This window comes from Actinia tenebrosa, unplaced genomic scaffold (genome assembly GCF_029948245.1).
Source record: "Actinia tenebrosa isolate PJP-AT-01 unplaced genomic scaffold, QUT_ActTen_1.0 PGA_scaffold2__45_contigs__length_23673736, whole genome shotgun sequence".
NCBI lineage: Eukaryota > Metazoa > Cnidaria > Anthozoa > Actiniaria > Actiniidae > Actinia > Actinia tenebrosa.
Genome location: NW_028292579.1, coordinates 20,309,790 through 20,326,360, shown reverse-complemented (window position 1 = coordinate 20,326,360; position 16,571 = coordinate 20,309,790). Strand labels below are relative to the sequence as shown.

At 38.1% G+C, this 16,571-nt stretch overlaps 3 long non-coding RNA genes across 6 annotated transcripts; 2 read left to right on the top strand and 1 right to left on the bottom strand.

Annotated features, from left to right (window-relative positions):
• The first annotated feature begins 1,059 nt into the window (after nt 1-1,059).
• On the top strand, nt 1,060-7,554 carry LOC148909544 (uncharacterized). Its single transcript, XR_016120485.1, has 3 exons — nt 1,060-5,612; nt 5,779-5,838; nt 6,411-7,554. It is a non-coding gene; the product is annotated as an uncharacterized LOC148909544 (long non-coding RNA).
• Nucleotides 7,555-8,683: 1,129 nt separating this feature from the next.
• On the bottom strand, nt 8,684-10,685 carry LOC148909543 (uncharacterized). Of its 4 annotated transcripts, none has more exons than XR_016120512.1 (3): nt 10,627-10,685; nt 9,643-10,130; nt 8,684-9,131 (listed from the first exon to the last, which is right to left on the bottom strand). It is a non-coding gene; the product is annotated as an uncharacterized LOC148909543 (long non-coding RNA). The 4 variants fall into 4 exon arrangements; XR_016120513.1 differs by lacking the exon at nt 10,627-10,685 and having other exon boundaries at nt 9,643-9,892; nt 9,979-10,103; XR_016120511.1 differs by lacking the exon at nt 10,627-10,685 and having other exon boundaries at nt 9,643-9,710; nt 9,804-9,893.
• Nucleotides 9,080-12,163, top strand: LOC148909542 (uncharacterized). The gene is made up of 4 exons (XR_016120515.1): nt 9,080-9,211; nt 9,564-10,109; nt 10,622-10,702; nt 10,936-12,163. It is a non-coding gene; the product is annotated as an uncharacterized LOC148909542 (long non-coding RNA).
• The last annotated feature ends 4,408 nt before the right edge of the window (nt 12,164-16,571 follow it).

Genomic DNA, 16,571 nt, shown 5'->3' with positions numbered 1-16,571 from the left:
TAAAAGAAAAGGAGGCAGAGGTTTTTCTGGTCTTTAGACTGACGCTCATTGAGCGAGCCATGCACAACGCTTACCTTTGCAGCACTTGTCAGGATATACGCATTGGTATCCCTGTGGTTTATACCCTGAATGACACTCCATCATTGGTGGACACGTGATATTCCGACAGTTGTTCTAAAAGAGAGCCCAAAACATAGCTGAGCTGGAAGGGCATAGCGTCAATATGTTTGGTATATGTTTTATATGCATATGTTTTTACCCTATTGGTAAGATATTAGGTTCTAGCCCAGGGTATTTGTAACACTTTATTACCGGTGATTGATAACTCTTAAAACTTCAGTGTATGTGAGCTTAGCCTCATCTGAGTTCGGTAAACAATGGCAGAAATTAGAATAACAAAACAAGTAACTCCTGGATTCGAGACTAAGCATACACTGGGGTTGAAAGAGTTGCCAATAACCTATTTATTAAAATAAAAAACCCTAATATGGAATTGTCTGGTCTGCCAATAACATTACTGCACAAGACAGTGATCATTTAGCAAAGAGAATGTCTGGCTGTAATGCTATGTAGCTTTTTCTGACTGACCTTTGTTCCTTGGTAGATCATTCCCAGTTTGTAAACCAAGTCACGTGGGTGTGTTTCAGCCTCAGAAGAACTCAGCTGGCAGTTGGCAGAGTTGGCAGGGTTTTGATCAAAGTTGGTGGACACACACCTTGGTTCCATGTAACATTGAATACGACATTGCTCAGGTGTTTCAACCGTCTTGTTTTCAATGACATGCCCAATTAAGGCTTTGTCTGGGATGGACTGAAAGTACACTTGGTTACGACAACCACCTTGATGCATAACGCAACCTGCGAGTGTGAATGAAAGAAAATATGACATCACTAGGCAGGATAACTGCTGACCGCTACAAACAGACAATGAGGTTTTGCCACAAAACCTACAACCAAGAAGCACTGGAATGGAAAAGCCTCTTGAGCCCAGACTAACTGAAAAAAGGACCGAGATGGAGTTGAGAAACTGCCAGAGACACCAAAACACAGGTACCTACTACAAGACTTCCTTACTTTGCACCTATGGACCCCATGCACTGACCCCACACATCTTGGGGCTCAAAACAAAAGATTTCCCTTCTATTGTGGATTGAAACCTTTTTTTATTAATGATATCTTTCATAGTCTAACACCCAGGTGGAGGTTTAGTGCAAGGGATCTATTCATTGTCAAAACATATTCAGTATATATAAAGGTTTAGAGCCTGGGATCTTGGAATTTTGGGGTCCTAACTATTGTTGTCCAAAGAGCTTTTGTTACCTTTGTAAAACGAAAGCCATGAAATTGTATTCTTTATTTGCTATTCTTGGCCACCTATAATGCTTTACAATGGAAATAAAGGACTCCTTTTACCATACAACAGTATGTTCTAAGATGCATGCCCCGGTAGCCAAAGCATTATCTTTTCGGAGAAGCTAGCTAACCACGCCCTCAATTTAATTAACACTACTGAGGTTGTTTCACTTTTTGATGAAATGAAATAATTAATTCATAGTATTATAAGATAAAAATGATAGTGCGATGACATACCTATTTTTCTACGATATAGTTGTTAATATTTGACTTAATTCTGTACTGTGCGCACTATTTCTGCCCCATGTGTTGGGAGACTTAATAATACTTCCAGTTAAATTACTTCCGGTAAATTTACTTCCTGTTTAATTATTCACTGGTGAATTAATGCCATGATATTGCCCATTCAGAACTGTTGCCGGGAAACACTCTTATACCATGAGGGACTGGTCATAAAGTAAAGAGGGGGTGGGGATGGGGATAAACCTGGATTTGTAGGAGCTCTTTTTTGCTGGCCCAGCATAAGACAAGGTTGAAAAAATAATGCCCGCCCCCAAGCTTGCATGCAGGAAATGAAATAGCTTGCATGCAGGAAATGAAATAGCTTGCATGCAGGAAATGAAATAGCTTGCATGCAGGAAATGAAATAGCTTGCATGCAGAAAATAAAAAAGCCTGCAGAGGAGGCGTTCTTTTGATGGGTTTAAGGAAAAATCAGGGTTTTGGGGTTCCTGTTTTGACTACATGCCCGCGAGAAAAATGGGACCTCCAATCTTCGATCGTTCAAAATTTCCAAAGTTCCCCCAAAAGCCCGGTTTTCCCCCAAACCCACAAGAACGCCTGCTTTGCAGGCTAGAAATGAAAAGTGACTCACTATTAATTTACAGTTTTATGGAAAGCTCACTCCTCTAAAGAAGTTCAAAATCGTGTAAAAAAAAGTTCTTAAGTATTAGCGTCCTTACTCATTATGTTTGCATATTACATTGATGTGCTAAAACACCATATGATCGAACAATAGATTAATTAAATTCGACTTCCTGTTGCCACCCTGGCCCGCCTACAGATTTAGATTCATTTAATATCCACTATAACTACGTACTATGAATTCATAAATGAAACCAAAGTCAATAAACTGTTTTAAGAATTAGATGGGAAAATAATAATCCATGGAAGTTAAAATTGGAGGTGGTGTATTTACTAAATATCAACTGAAGACAAACTTAGAAGTCTTGTATTTGCGCTCCAATAGCCTGTGCAATGCGTAGATAAATGTTGGTAAACGGTTTTTACTTTCAAACCATGCAAATGAGTCCTTCGGCAACTCATTTTAGTCACTTTGTAGAAACAATGCTTGACTGCAATACTTGCTTATCATCCATGAAGATTTTGAACGAAAGTCATTTACGAGTAACAAAGAGGTCTGTACTTAAGGAGCATTCATTTTCAAAGGGGATATTTTAATTAATATCGCTACCCTATCTATTGTTCTTTCAGTCTTCCCAGTGGTAGAACTTTATTTTGAGTAAATATACAAATAAGAAAATATACAAATATCCTTCTTTTTTGGCTGTGTAAAAATATGATGACCCTCGACTAGATTCCTTCTTTCTGTCTGAAATGAAGAGGTCGAAAAAAGTCGAAAAATGATCCCATAACGAGTACCTATTTAGGATTTTCTTTTATGGCACACTCAAAAAAAAAAAAAGTGTTTTCCATAGCAACTTCATACTTAATGTTATTTGTGTTGCTCCTCAACCAATTAGAATCGAGTAATTTTATGGAATTTGCTATGTATGAACTGAATACGCCCGCACCAATATTAATAATCAATAATTAAACCACATCTGTTGAACCACTTAAACGATATTAGCATTTTTAATGCTGCTTGTATTAATGCTTGGATTAAATTTCAAAGTCCGTGTTTGATGGTCTTGGGGATTTTTTTGCAAGGAAAAATTGACACAAAAATATTAAAATTCAACAGTAAAATGCATTATATACATGGTACTATATAGACTGATATAAAAAGAGAAATCAGTAAATAAAGCCCAAAAACCTTATTGAATAGTTAGTTATTCAGTATAATACACTTCTTTCATACGAAGAAACTCGTAAAATATTCATGATCAAGAATAGTGGCTTTTAAGTTGGCTAAATGGTCTTAAACGGTAACTCAAAATGAAGATTTAAGAAGGAAATTCCAAAGTTTTTTCCCTCTAAATTATATGAGATGAAAAAACAAAGTCGTTTTTGGTTTTTCTTACAGAACCACCTCAGTTTTTACCCTAAAATAGCTCTGAGGAGGAAAAATGAGGAAGAGATTTGATGATAGCATTGTTCTAAACTTGCAACATTTATATTATCAGGTTGATTTTTTAAACAAATAAATAATTTTTCACATCAAGCAAACAAATAGTATAAACTGAAAGTAATGCTCGAAAATTAAAAATGGAGAGAAACTTCCTTCATAGGAAGTCAAAGTGTTGTGCAATTCAGCGTTAATCTCCTAATTCAGTTTGTCCAACATTTAATATTAAAAACCATATGGAGAAAGACAGGGACGGAGAAAGAGAAAGGAAGAGAAAGGAAGAGAAAGACAGACAGACACCATAGAAAAAGACAGGGACGGAGGAAGAGAAAGGGAAAGAGGCACACACAGAAACATGGAGAAAGACAGAGAAAAAGACGGAGAAAGAAAAAGGAGGACTTGGCTTACCTCGTATGAATAGTATCTTGCTAAAGATGATCAGTAACGACAAGCTAAAGTCAGTCATTGCAAACCGAAAAAAAACCAGTGAAAAGACCTTAGTGAACTTGTATTAAGTACCTTGTTTACTGTATTCTTTGGATTTTACAAAAGTAGTTGCCAATACTGAACCTTATCAATAATTGATAAAGAATAAATGGTTAATGTGAAGTAATTAAATATGTTGCTATGTCGACACGAGAGGCTGTTTGCATGATGACTTCGCATTCATTAGCAGAATGCTTTGCGTCTCTTCTTAAGTCTCTTTAGATTTTCATTTTCTCACAACAATAGTAGGACAGATTTTTTAGAAAACTAAATGTCGCGTTGTATCTAACTTTCCTATCTATCTAGTATTTCGACGACTTGCGCTTGTATACGGTGCCCAGGACAAGTGCTATATATGTGTTTGAATACTTCAGAGGTGTAAGAACTCTTCAAAGAAGCCATTTGTATCAGGAGGCTTGGACCCGATCGCAATACTGGAGACGCTGGACAGCCTCATCTACCACGTGTATAGGAGGAACCCCTCGAGTCACGTGTGTCTACACGCACGTGTATCAACTGCTAATGAAGTCCTTATTCAAGGACGAAAGCTCCGGTAACCTTTCCCTTAGTTTTCTAAATTTCACTAGCCGTGCCGATCATGAGTTTACATAAAGTAAGACGACTGGTGGTAATAAACTGATAAAAGAAAGTGTGCAAAGAATTGTGGTAGTTGTAGTATATTAGGCTATCTTGCAAACAGTCATGCAGCGGATACGACCGTAGGTGCGCCATGCTTCTATGTCAACTGAAAATGAAAATTTCTCTCATCAAACGACGATCGTACAATTTCGATAGAATGCCTTTAATTAAAATTACGAAGGGGAGAAGTATGACTTAACCGGTAAAATAGTAAATCTTTCTATTCTAAATTTCTTTGACTGCTTTTCTAGAGAACGCTCTTTTAAAGGAGCGATTACACGAAACAATTTTCTCTGCAACTTGTCATTCTCTCAAAAGCGTTGCGACTGAAGATGCAAGAGTGTTTAGACGGCGCGACGAAAACGCAATCGTTGTCAAAACTATAAACAAATTTTACTTTTTGCAACGATCGCTGCAACTTGTCTCGCAACATATTCCTCAAATTGCGTTGTAGGTTACACGCTGCAATGCTACATGCAATTTGCGACACAATTTGCAGCGAAGAAAATTTTCTCCGTGTAACCGCGTCTTAAGTTAACTTATTTGATACCAGTGCATGAAAGGAAGAAAGAATATATAGCTAGTGATAGTATGAATTCGGCATCTCGTGTGAGTAGGGTTCGTTAGATGTCTCTGCTCTTGTTTCAAGGGTTTTTTTTCTCAGATTTTCCTCCCTCCGCAAAAGCTAACAAGCTAATTTCCAATTCGATGTGTGAGTTAGTTGTGCCATGACTTAGATCAGTTCTTGCAGGTGTTGTTTCAGGTGTCGATAAAATTGAAGACTAGAAGTTGGTCACGACAAGCATCTTCACTCGTAGCGCATTGAAGGTAAAACACCGGGAGACCTAACTAGGAACCTACCAACCAACCTACCAACCAACCCGCCCACTCATCCAGCAACCAACCAACCCACCCACCAACCAACCAACCGACCAACCCAACCATCAATCATGGTAACCAGATTATTTTCCCCATTATTCTTATTTTATTTCAGAAAGTAACTACATGACAATATCGTACTAAGCTGTCCAAAGCACGTCGAAAACCAGGAGAGGTTTGTTGCAATTGATTACAGTACTTTCAAGAGTTTTTTTATTTAAGCATCCAGTATAGAATCAATGCGTTAAGTTCAAACACTTTCAATGGTTCGTTTAAATGTTACAAGCAATGATTTTCTTTCAACCAAAGAGTTTGACAGGAGCATGGAACCTTTGAATTAGAAATCTATCTTAGAAAAATAGGAAGAAAAAGGATAGAAATTATTATTAGACGGCCTCCTTTCCTTTCTTTTTTCTTCCTTTCTTCCTTCCTATTTTACCTGCTTCCTTCCTTGCTTCCTTCCTTCTTTCTTGCTTGTTTGCTTACTTCCCTGCTTGCTTGCATGCTTGCTTCCATGCTTTCACTTGCTTGATATATTTTCTCAAACAGCTGATATTTTTAGGGAGGAACTTGAAGCAAAAGCTGACCAAACTCTGTTAGTTAAGAAAACATATGCAAATTACTTTCATTTACTTTTGTTCAGTTCTTGTGAAAATATTCATGAATTTTAGAATTCCTGGTAAGATAAGTTAATTTTTTCTTTATTTTTTTTTCTTTAGTTATTTTTTTCTTTGTTGATTCCTGTAGGTGGTCGACCTGATGAATAGCAGAATAATCAAGAAAAGAGAATAAACCTGAGGCAGTAGAAGGAGGAAGAAGGAACGAGACGACAAAAAGATTATTAAAAAAAGAGATGGTGCACTGACAAAGTAAACGATTAAATTTTTAAATGTGAAAAAAGTAAAATGTTAGTGAAAATAGAAAGATGGAAAAGGGTAGATCATACTGAAATAAATGAAAAAATGAAGATGGCACTGGAAAAAAAACAAAATGATTGGAGAAGATAGGAAATATGGAATGAGGAGAAAGGGAGAAACAAAGGAAAAAGTAGGGTAAAGATAGGAGAAGAACGAAGTATTAATTAAGATAAGTAATTATACTTAACTAATAAAAGAAAGAGAATAAAATGAAAGAAAGTAACGAATGAAAAAAAAATCAAGTATTTGAATATTAAGGTGTTTTTCGTTGCTTGGATAAATGTTAAAGATGTAAATTGTGTTTCTTCAAGTAAATTTCGTTGAGCTCGATCTTTTTTCCGAGAAAAAGTTGCTTGACGAAACATTTCACATCTTTAAGTATTTGATTACTCGTTAAGTAATATGATAAATGAAAACGTGAAGGGAGGATGAAAGAAACCGAAGAATTATGGTAATACGAAACATAACTCAGAAGAATTAAAACAAGAATAGAAATGGGAAAAGTGAAAAAAGAAAAGCAGGAAAAATAATTCAAGGAAAGAGTGTGAAACTAGTGAAACGACAAGGAAGAAGTGAGGGGGAAAAATGTGTAACTTGTGTTTCGTTCAGCAAATCTCGTTAGGCTCGGAATTTATTTCCGAGAAAAATTCGCTTGACGGAACACAATTCGTAATATGATAAATGAATTGTGAAGGAGGATGAAAGAAACGAAGAAAATGACAATACAACACATAACAGAGAAAGAAATTGAAGGATTAAACTACGAATAGAAATGGGAAAAGTGGACTGGAAAAAAAGAAGAAGTGAGGAAAAGAGGTAAACGAGAAGATGAAATTGTGAAAGGACAGAAAACTGCTTAGTGCTGTTGATGTATATTCAAGAAATACTGAAAAGATAATTGTGGTATAATTTGAAAATAAACAGTTTTAAAAAGTGAATTTTTATTATGAAATAAAGATGTTTTAAGACAAAAAGTTGTAGTTCATTATTTAGTGTATCTTTCCGTTACCCCACGCCCCTCCCTCCACACACTCATTCATATACACGTGCACCAAAAACAAAAGAAATATCACACATTCTTCCGAGAAACGCCGAGTGGCTGTACAATGTTCCTTTAACACCCTGACCGTCAACAAGAAACAAAGAAGTATTACTCAAGAGAATAACTTGATAAAAAAAGCGGGAAGCTCAATAAGAGCATTTGCATATTAAGGTGTTAGATTCTTTGAGGCTTGCCTCTTTGTGTTTCAAAAGAAAGAATGTTGTTTATATGAAAAGACTGAGTGACTCTCGAGGGAACGACCTGACGAAAACATAACACCGCGTGAATGAATACACTTAAAATCTAAAACAACATATTTTCAAAGTGCTAGATTTTTAGGAACCCGTGGCACCTCTTTTGGTTTCTTTTCTCTCCGTACCAATAACAAACATTGCACGGGTTTCAATCATAATCACACAAAAGTGACGTCATATATTTGATTACTTTGGGCGCTGTTCATTTTAGTCACGTGTTATTCCCTCGGGCAGTTGTTTTATTCTAAGTTTTAAAAACACTTATTCAAACTGAAATATTTATGCGCATAACTTATCAAAGAAACGATCCGTATTGTTTTGCTCCAAGAAGTAAACTGAAAACGGTCGCGCAAATTAGCGAAGACTAAACAAGAGTTCATACAGATTCGAAGGCCCTGACAAACGGCCCAACTTTGGACTAATTATTTAGCCAACGTTTCTACAAATATTTTGAGCCAACCATGACAAACAATCCCAACCAAATGTTGGCTAAATTTTGGGTTAAATGTTTAGACCGTTGATCATGGATGTCACTCCAAAAAGTGAACTCAAAACAGTCGCGCGCGAAGGGGCAATTAAAGTAACATGAGTTAATAAAGTTAATATAGTTTAAGGTGTAATAAAAAAATGTTGACGATGCTTGTGTCTTGAAATCCGAGTCTTTGTTTTCATTGTCTCTGGGTGTATTTTATTCGTGGTCGGGTGTCTCAATAATAAAGTGATTTTCAACTGTTGTTTTATTTTTCTCGTTTTCTGTTTTGATGGGTGTCCAAGAATAAAGGGACAAAGAGAACACATCAGACAATAAAGGTTCAATGGTCTTTTATTGTAAACTGCTTTATCAAATGAATCATCGAATACAATGAAACTAACTGAACCCCCAAAACGATTTTTTTGTTCGCCAAAAATGAAAAATCGACTAAAAAAACACAAAAATGAGAAATCACGTGACATGTCACGTGACTAATTAACATATTATGGTTTTTAGCCCCAAAAAGGCCTTTTTCTTGGTTTTTATCACCTATAGAGTGCTACGATAGCTTGTTTTACTCAATTTCTAGGTTGTGAGCAAAAAATAATGCTCGAAAACCTTCACATTTTCGTAATTTTCTTGCCTAAAAGTTCATATTTCAGCGGGATCCCTGTGTAAAATGCTAGTATCCAGTCCCTGTGCATGTCACCTCTTCATTTGCCGCATGCTGCTGTTGGTTGTGGATGTGTTTCAACGGGTGCAAATACACGATGGGCTTTTAGGCTGAAATTGTACGAGAACAAAGATGGTTATTAGCTCGTGCTCGACCTAACAGAGAGAAAAGTACACGAGAGCAATGAAAGGTAAGAAGTATTACATTATTTTAGCGTTTTTTGCGTTTTTCTGTATTTTTTGGGGAGTTTGTAGATTTCGAATGTTCGACTCGTCGGTTTCGTCCGCCATTACACGTGTTAACTTTAAATCCTGAAAATTCAACTTCTTCTTACCAGAAACAATTAGATTCATCGTAAATATCCGATTTTAGAAAGTTTTGAACATTTTGTAAGCTTAGCTCGTGTATATTTTCAGTTTTTACTTATTTGAAGAATTTGGTTTTTAACGTTACATGAAACTTGATTTCAAAGCACCTCTTCTTCGTTAAAACAGAAAAAATCGTAAAAAGTGTTCTAATGACTGTGTGTTCTTGTTTTGCAGTTATGAAAATACAAAGTACACGAAATATTTTCCATCATATTGTCCAATGAGCCCGTAACAAGATGGCGGCTGTTGATACCTGATATCTGAGTCTGATAGCCATACTGCACCTTTTCTCAAACCAGTATATACACGCCAACCAGCAAGCTATCCATGGAAAAGTTCAGTATCAATCGCTTATAATGGATTCACTGCACTGAAACGAGAAACAAAAAGACTTTGATAACACTTTGGACTTACCTTATGTATGAGTATTGTGACCTGATTAATGATATGGTAACCTGGTGATGACCCTGTGACCTTCATAAGAATATGGACTGACCTTGTTGCTGTATGAGTATCAAAAATATCAAGATGTTAATTAATGTGGTAACCTGGAGATGACCCTTTGACCTTTATAACAAAATGTACTCACCTTGTTGCTGTACGAGTATTGACCTGATTATCAAGGTGTTTAAACCATATTGGTAACCCTGTGGTAAAGGGTGTTGCTCCTAGATGATTCCCTTACAATGTTCCAAGGAACAGATCATCACTGATTATCAGGTATGTGAATCTTTAATTTTGCTGTATATAATTGATTACAACAGTATTGTACATTGAAGTTCAGTGTTGAGTACAATGACTGAAATGTGTTTTAAACCTATAGTAGTATAGTAGGTTACAGCAGAGTACAGTACTGTACATTAAAGTTCTGTGTTTAGTACAATAACTATAATATTTGTGTCAGACTTCAGTGGTATAGTAGGGTAAACCACAATTCACTACATCCAATCTCTGTTTCCAAGGTGTAAAATATTTTATAAATGACTAAAAGAATATCACCCATATATTCAGTGTTTAGAGTACAAACACTAAAAGTGTGCAACACTTTGCACTATTTAGTAGTAAATAGTGCTAATTAAAAATAGAAAACAATAGGATTAGCATAATTTAGCAGTATTTAGTGGTATTTATGTTACACACTTATAGTGTTTGTACTCTAGTATATATAATCAAATATATATAAATATAAACTATACCTGTGGTCTAAACATATCTATTCATTTTTCCATCAGCTTACCAGATATCAGAGCAAGTGTCAGTCAATTGTCTTGTGATGCTGTGAAGCTCTGGTTCAATCCATATATGACAGACAAGTAAGTTGAGCTATTAGATATGTGAGAGTAAAGGCTGCAAGCAGTCCCTCTATTTCCCTTTATCCCTATTTATGGGTTTGCTATGGTCAATTTGGCTGAATGAGGATTGGAACCTAGTCTAATATCTCCAGGGGGAGGGTGATAGGTAGTGAATGGCAAAAGCAAACTACATTTACATTTCATGAGACAAACATGAGATAGGTTTTGACTATCTCCCTTCGTCTTTTCCCCAGGTTATGTCACGCTGTTGTGCTGCAAAGCCTTGTCAGATGACGCAGCACCATCAAGATCCAGTCAATCAGTACAGAAGACAGTAATCACCCATCATGGATAAGGATATCATGCAACCAGATTGAGTAACATAGCTTATAGATTGGATTTCAACATTCCACATATTTAATAGGAATTTCAGGGGAAAAATTTACAAAATTAGCAATTTAGCAATTTCAATAAGCATTATTGAGGGATCGAAATATCTAGTATTACCTAAGCATTTTGCAAAAAGGTTAGAATTTCCTCAAAATTACAAACCTGTCATTACCTAGAATTTTGAAAAACAAAATATTAAGAAAAAGATAGGAATTACCTAGGCCTAGGTAAAAAAACATATTTAGCATAACTTTAGGGAGAAAAATAGCTTTTTCAAAAGAAGTTAAAAGAACTATATAAGTTTACCTAGGCCTAGGAGTAGAATAAGTTCAATGAAAAAAATAAGGGAATTCAAAACAAATTTAGGAAAGTTTGGAAAACTATAAAGAATAATGTTCTTGGCTAGAGGACTGGTTATATGTAGGAATCAAAATAGTAAAATGTTTGTCCATCAAATTCAATTACATTTGGCCACTAAAATTCCATCTATCACTTTATTTCATATTCAAAATTATCTTCATCTGCCTGTGGTCAATAAATTTGGGCTATCATATTAGCTGCTATTTTGAGTCCTGCAATAAAGTTTATTTCACAAGTACTTTTGTAGGAGTATTTTGTTCATCATTTACGATTGAAACCATCTTGATTCAAAAACTCTTTTCAGCACACTGCAATGGCAGTAAAAATTTTAACACTTTTGTTTTATTTTAAAACTACATATTGTGGCATAAGTAATTGATTTTAAAAAAAGTATTCGAAACCATGAGATAATATTTGAATTGCTTGCATGATTTAATAGGATTAAGATTAAGATTAATTTTTTACCTGAAAAAAAAAAAAAACGATATTTATGAGAGCTCAAAATATCAAATACTATTACTATAATTTTATTCATATCGATTGGTTATTTAACATGACCAAGAAAATACTTTTGATTACCAGTCCTCTAGCCTCAGATATTAGATTTAGGAGAGTGTTTCACTAAACCATTTGCAGATTAATTTTTCTCAAATTTACCTAATTATCAAATTATCTACAACACAGTCTGTTACAACTAGTCAAGGGTTCTCAGTAAAACAAATTAAAACAAAATTATTTTTTAGTAGTATAGGGGATGGGGGTTCCAGCGCAACGACAACCGGAGGATTACCCGTCTAAAGTACCCACCTCGATTCGTACCGCGATTACCCGCATCCCGCGTCTATGTAAGATATGTTAGTCTATATATGGAGTGCGAAGATTGTAAGAGAACTTTTAAGAAAGAAGTGGACTTGAAGAAGCATTTAAAGATGAAGACGAAATGTATGAGCAGCTATGATTGTGGATGTGGTGAGAAGTTTGAGACTAAGGTTAAATTGTTTTGGCATTGTCAGGATTGTGAGTATGACTACGACGATCTGAAAAGGGTCTGGAATTAGGTATAAGATATCTCCTATTATATAGATGGAATCCCAAAGCAATTTCGAAACGGTGTCAATACCCGGTAACGGTGAGATTGATGTTAGACAGTTTTGGCGTCAGTCAGAAAGGAAGGTCAAGAGAACGCTTCGAAAAGGCATAGAAGAATTAGGAGCCCTGAAAGCGAGTATAATGGTAGAAGTAAGTTTGTCAAAAGATGAGGCAACGACGACAGCAATGCTGCGATCAAAGTCGTTAGTGATATTAGAGTCCACCAATCTGGATAAGTCACTCAGCGAAGCCTTAGAAGCAATAATGGAGTCGCTGTCTAACTACACGAAAGAAGGATCAGGTTGGACAGTGGAGGAGGTAGAAGGTATGGAGGTTAGCATGGCAAGGTACGTGCCAATACGAGGAGGAAGTTACGTGCCCCTACCAACGTGGGTAGAAAGGAAAAAAGCCATAGTCAACGTAAAAAATGACGACAACCGCTGCTTTATGTGGGCAATACGATCCGCGCTGTATCCAGTAGATAAGGATCCCTGTAGGACAAGTAAGTATCCCACAGACGATTTAGAGTGGGATGGTGTGGAATTTCCCATGCAGTTGATAGACATCCCCATATTTGAGGAAATAAACGATTTAGCAATTAACGTTTATGGAGTCAGAGACCAAACGATAGTACCACTAGTGTTGTCAAAGAGTAAAGGAGAACGAATACACCTTTTCTACCACGGCGGACATTATTCGTGGGTTAAACATATTAGCAGACTGTTTTACAGACACACCAAACACAAAGGTAAGAAATACTTCTGCGATTGCTGCTTATTATCCTTTACCAGCGTTAAAGCTCTAAAGGAACACGATGAAATATGTCGCGGAGTCGAAGAAGTGGCGCAACGGATCCAGATGCCCACAGATAAGAACCTATCCTACTCAGACCATCAAAAGCAGATGCAGGTGCCTTACGTGATATATGCAGACTTTGAAGCGTTGATAACTAAGGAAGAGCAGAAAAGTGGTGCCACGAATAAGGTGGGATTACACGAGATTTGCTCCTTTGGTTACATAGTAGTCAGATCAGACGGTAAGGCTAACCCTCCTGTAATTTACCGAGGTAAGAACGCAGCTAATGAGTTTCTAGAAGCATTGCGAGAAGAGGAGGAAGAGATAAGAGAACAATTAAGACACCCAAAGAAGATGGTATTTACCAAAGAAAACCAGGAGGCTTTTACCAAGGCAAAGAAATGCCACATTTGCCAACATACGCTTCTCCAGTTTGGAAGACGAGCCAAGAAAGCGTGGGACGAAGATGGAAAGTATTTAGGAGAAGCTCATTTTAAATGCGGGAAGTATGCTAAGAAGGGTGAGAAGCCGGGAAAGCCCTCCACGCATTGCATTCACTGCCACAAAGCATTCGTTGAGGATTTCTATGTGGATAAGGTTAGAGATCACTGCCACATCACGGGTAAATACAGAGGAGCGGCTCATTGGAAATGCAACATAAACTTCAAAGTAGACCCAAAAATGGAAATACCCGTATTCTTTCACAATTTAAGGGGTTACGACAGTCACTTACTTTTACAAGGAACAGACGGCTCCGAAGTAAAGTGCATACCCAACAACAAAGAAAGGTACATGTCCGTAACTGTAGGCAAGCTGAAGTTCTTAGACTCACAGCAGTTCATGGCGGACTCCTTAGCAAACTTGGTTAAATACAACACGGAGTTCCCCATTTCCAGTCAATACGGCGCGGAAAGGAAAGGAGTCTACCCATACGAATACATGGATTCCTGGGAGCGATTCGAAGAGCCCCTACCACCCAAAGAGAGATTCTACAGCACCCTAAACGAGTCTGGTATAAAGGACGAGGAGTACCAGCATGCGTTAGATGTGTGGGAAAAGTACTCCTGTGAGAATATGGGAGACTACCACGACATCTACCTACGTTCAGACGTAGTGCTGCTCGCGGATGTTTTCCAAAGCTTTCGAAAGATGGCAATGGAATACTACGGGTTGGATCCAGCGAACTTCTACACGGCTCCTGGACTTAGTTGGAGTGCGCTTCTAAAGAAGACAAACGCGCAACTGGATTTCCTAACGGAATACGACATGTACCGCTTTATGGAAGACGGTATCCGCGGCGGTGTTTGCGGACCCAGCAGACGATACGCCCGCGCGAACAATCCCACGGTGGAGTACGACCCGGAGAAGCCAACCACATACATCTTCTACTTAGACGCAAACAACCTCTACGGTTGGGCAATGTCGCAGTACTTACCTGTACGCGACTTCGAATGGGACAACATAAAGCCCATAGAGTTTTACCTAAACGTAGGTAAAGAAGACGACAAAGGTTACGTGCTGGAGGTGGACCTGGAATACCCAGAGCACTTGCACGACGCGCACAATGAGTTCCCATTAGCACCAGAAGCAATAGAAATACCATTTAAGCAGCTGAGTCCGCTGCAGAGGGAAATGTGCCCTGGCTACAAACCCTACAGGAAGCTAACGATGAACCTGATGGACAAGCGAAAGTACGCGGTGCATTACCGCAACCTGCAGTTCTATGTGCGCCACGGCTTACGCGTGAAGAAGATCCATCGCGTTTTGAAGTTCACGCAGGAACCATGGATGCGCTCCTACATTGACTTTAACACACAAAAGCGTACGCAGGCAAAGAATGACTTCGAAAAGAACCTGTTTAAACTAATGAACAATAGCGTATTTGGTAAGACAATGGAGAACATCCGCAAGCGCGTAAGCATAAAGATAGCCAGCACCAGAGAGGAAGCAGAAGCATACGTATCACAGCCTGGATTCGTTAGATACGTAGAAATGTTAAACTTCTACGTGATTCACATGAAGAAAGCGAATCTATTCCTGAATAAACCCGTATACACGGGGTTTACAGTGTTAGACCTATCAAAGCTGCTCATGTATGAGTTTTACTACGACAAGCTAAAACCGAAATACGGCGATAAGTGCCGCCTCTTATACACCGACACCGATTCCTTGATACTAGAGGTGCAGACGGAAGACATTTACGAAGACTGTGTTCCCGACATCGATGAATACGACACCAGTGATTACCCACGCGACCACTTTCTTTACTCCCCTAAAAACAAGAAAGTAATCGGAAAAATGAAGGATGAGATGAAAGGAAAACCCATCGTGGAATACGTGGGTCTGAAACCTAAGATGTACAGCGTGCTAAAGCTGGACGGTGTAGAAAAGAAAGCCAAAGGCGTAAAAAAATACGTGGTTAAGAAGGACATTACGCACGAGTCCTACTTGAAGGTACTGCGTACGCGTAAGGAACAGCGACATAAGATGAACAGCCTGCGCAGCTATGGTCATCAGATACATAACGTCACGCAGGAGAAGGTGTCACTGTCTGCATTTGACGGTAAGAGGTGGATGTGTGATGATGGTATTCATACGATAGCATTCGGACATCACACGATAAGCAGTTCTTCCATGACGAACCCACGAGTGGGACCATCATAAAGATAATACAAGATGGGCTGACCCTTCTTAGCTATCGCACTTCGGATCTGGTAAGTTTCCAAAGACCAATTAGGATCCGTAGCTCTTTTGGATCCTCCTTCTAATTCACCCGGCTCATAGAGATATCGAACCGTGACATCACCTAATTTCTTTTCCTGGGGGAAGACCGCCCTTGAACTTCTGACGAAGGACTTGTGTTCCACGTGTTTCTTTTTTATGGCATCTTTGGGTTTCATTCCCGTAGCCCTGGCCGCCTCGTTGTTCAAAGCCGCGACGACCTGGGGGAGCCTCTGAGTCCATTCCCTGTTGCGTTTGGAGGGATCTTCCAGCTCTTTCCAATACTGGTATCCAAAGAGACGCTCAGCCAAGGTTTTATTAAATCTTTCGACGATGCTCTGACCCCTGTGGTACTCAGCTTTGGCTCTCCTAATTTTAGTGTCGTGGTCTTTCAGGGTCTTAGTAACCACGCCCATGAACTCCGTTCCCGCATCCACTTGCAACAGCTTAGGCCATTTCAAGACGCGCTTATAAATCCTACCTAGGGCTTCTGCGACTTCCCCAGAATCCTTGCTGGTTATGGGTTCGGCGTCCT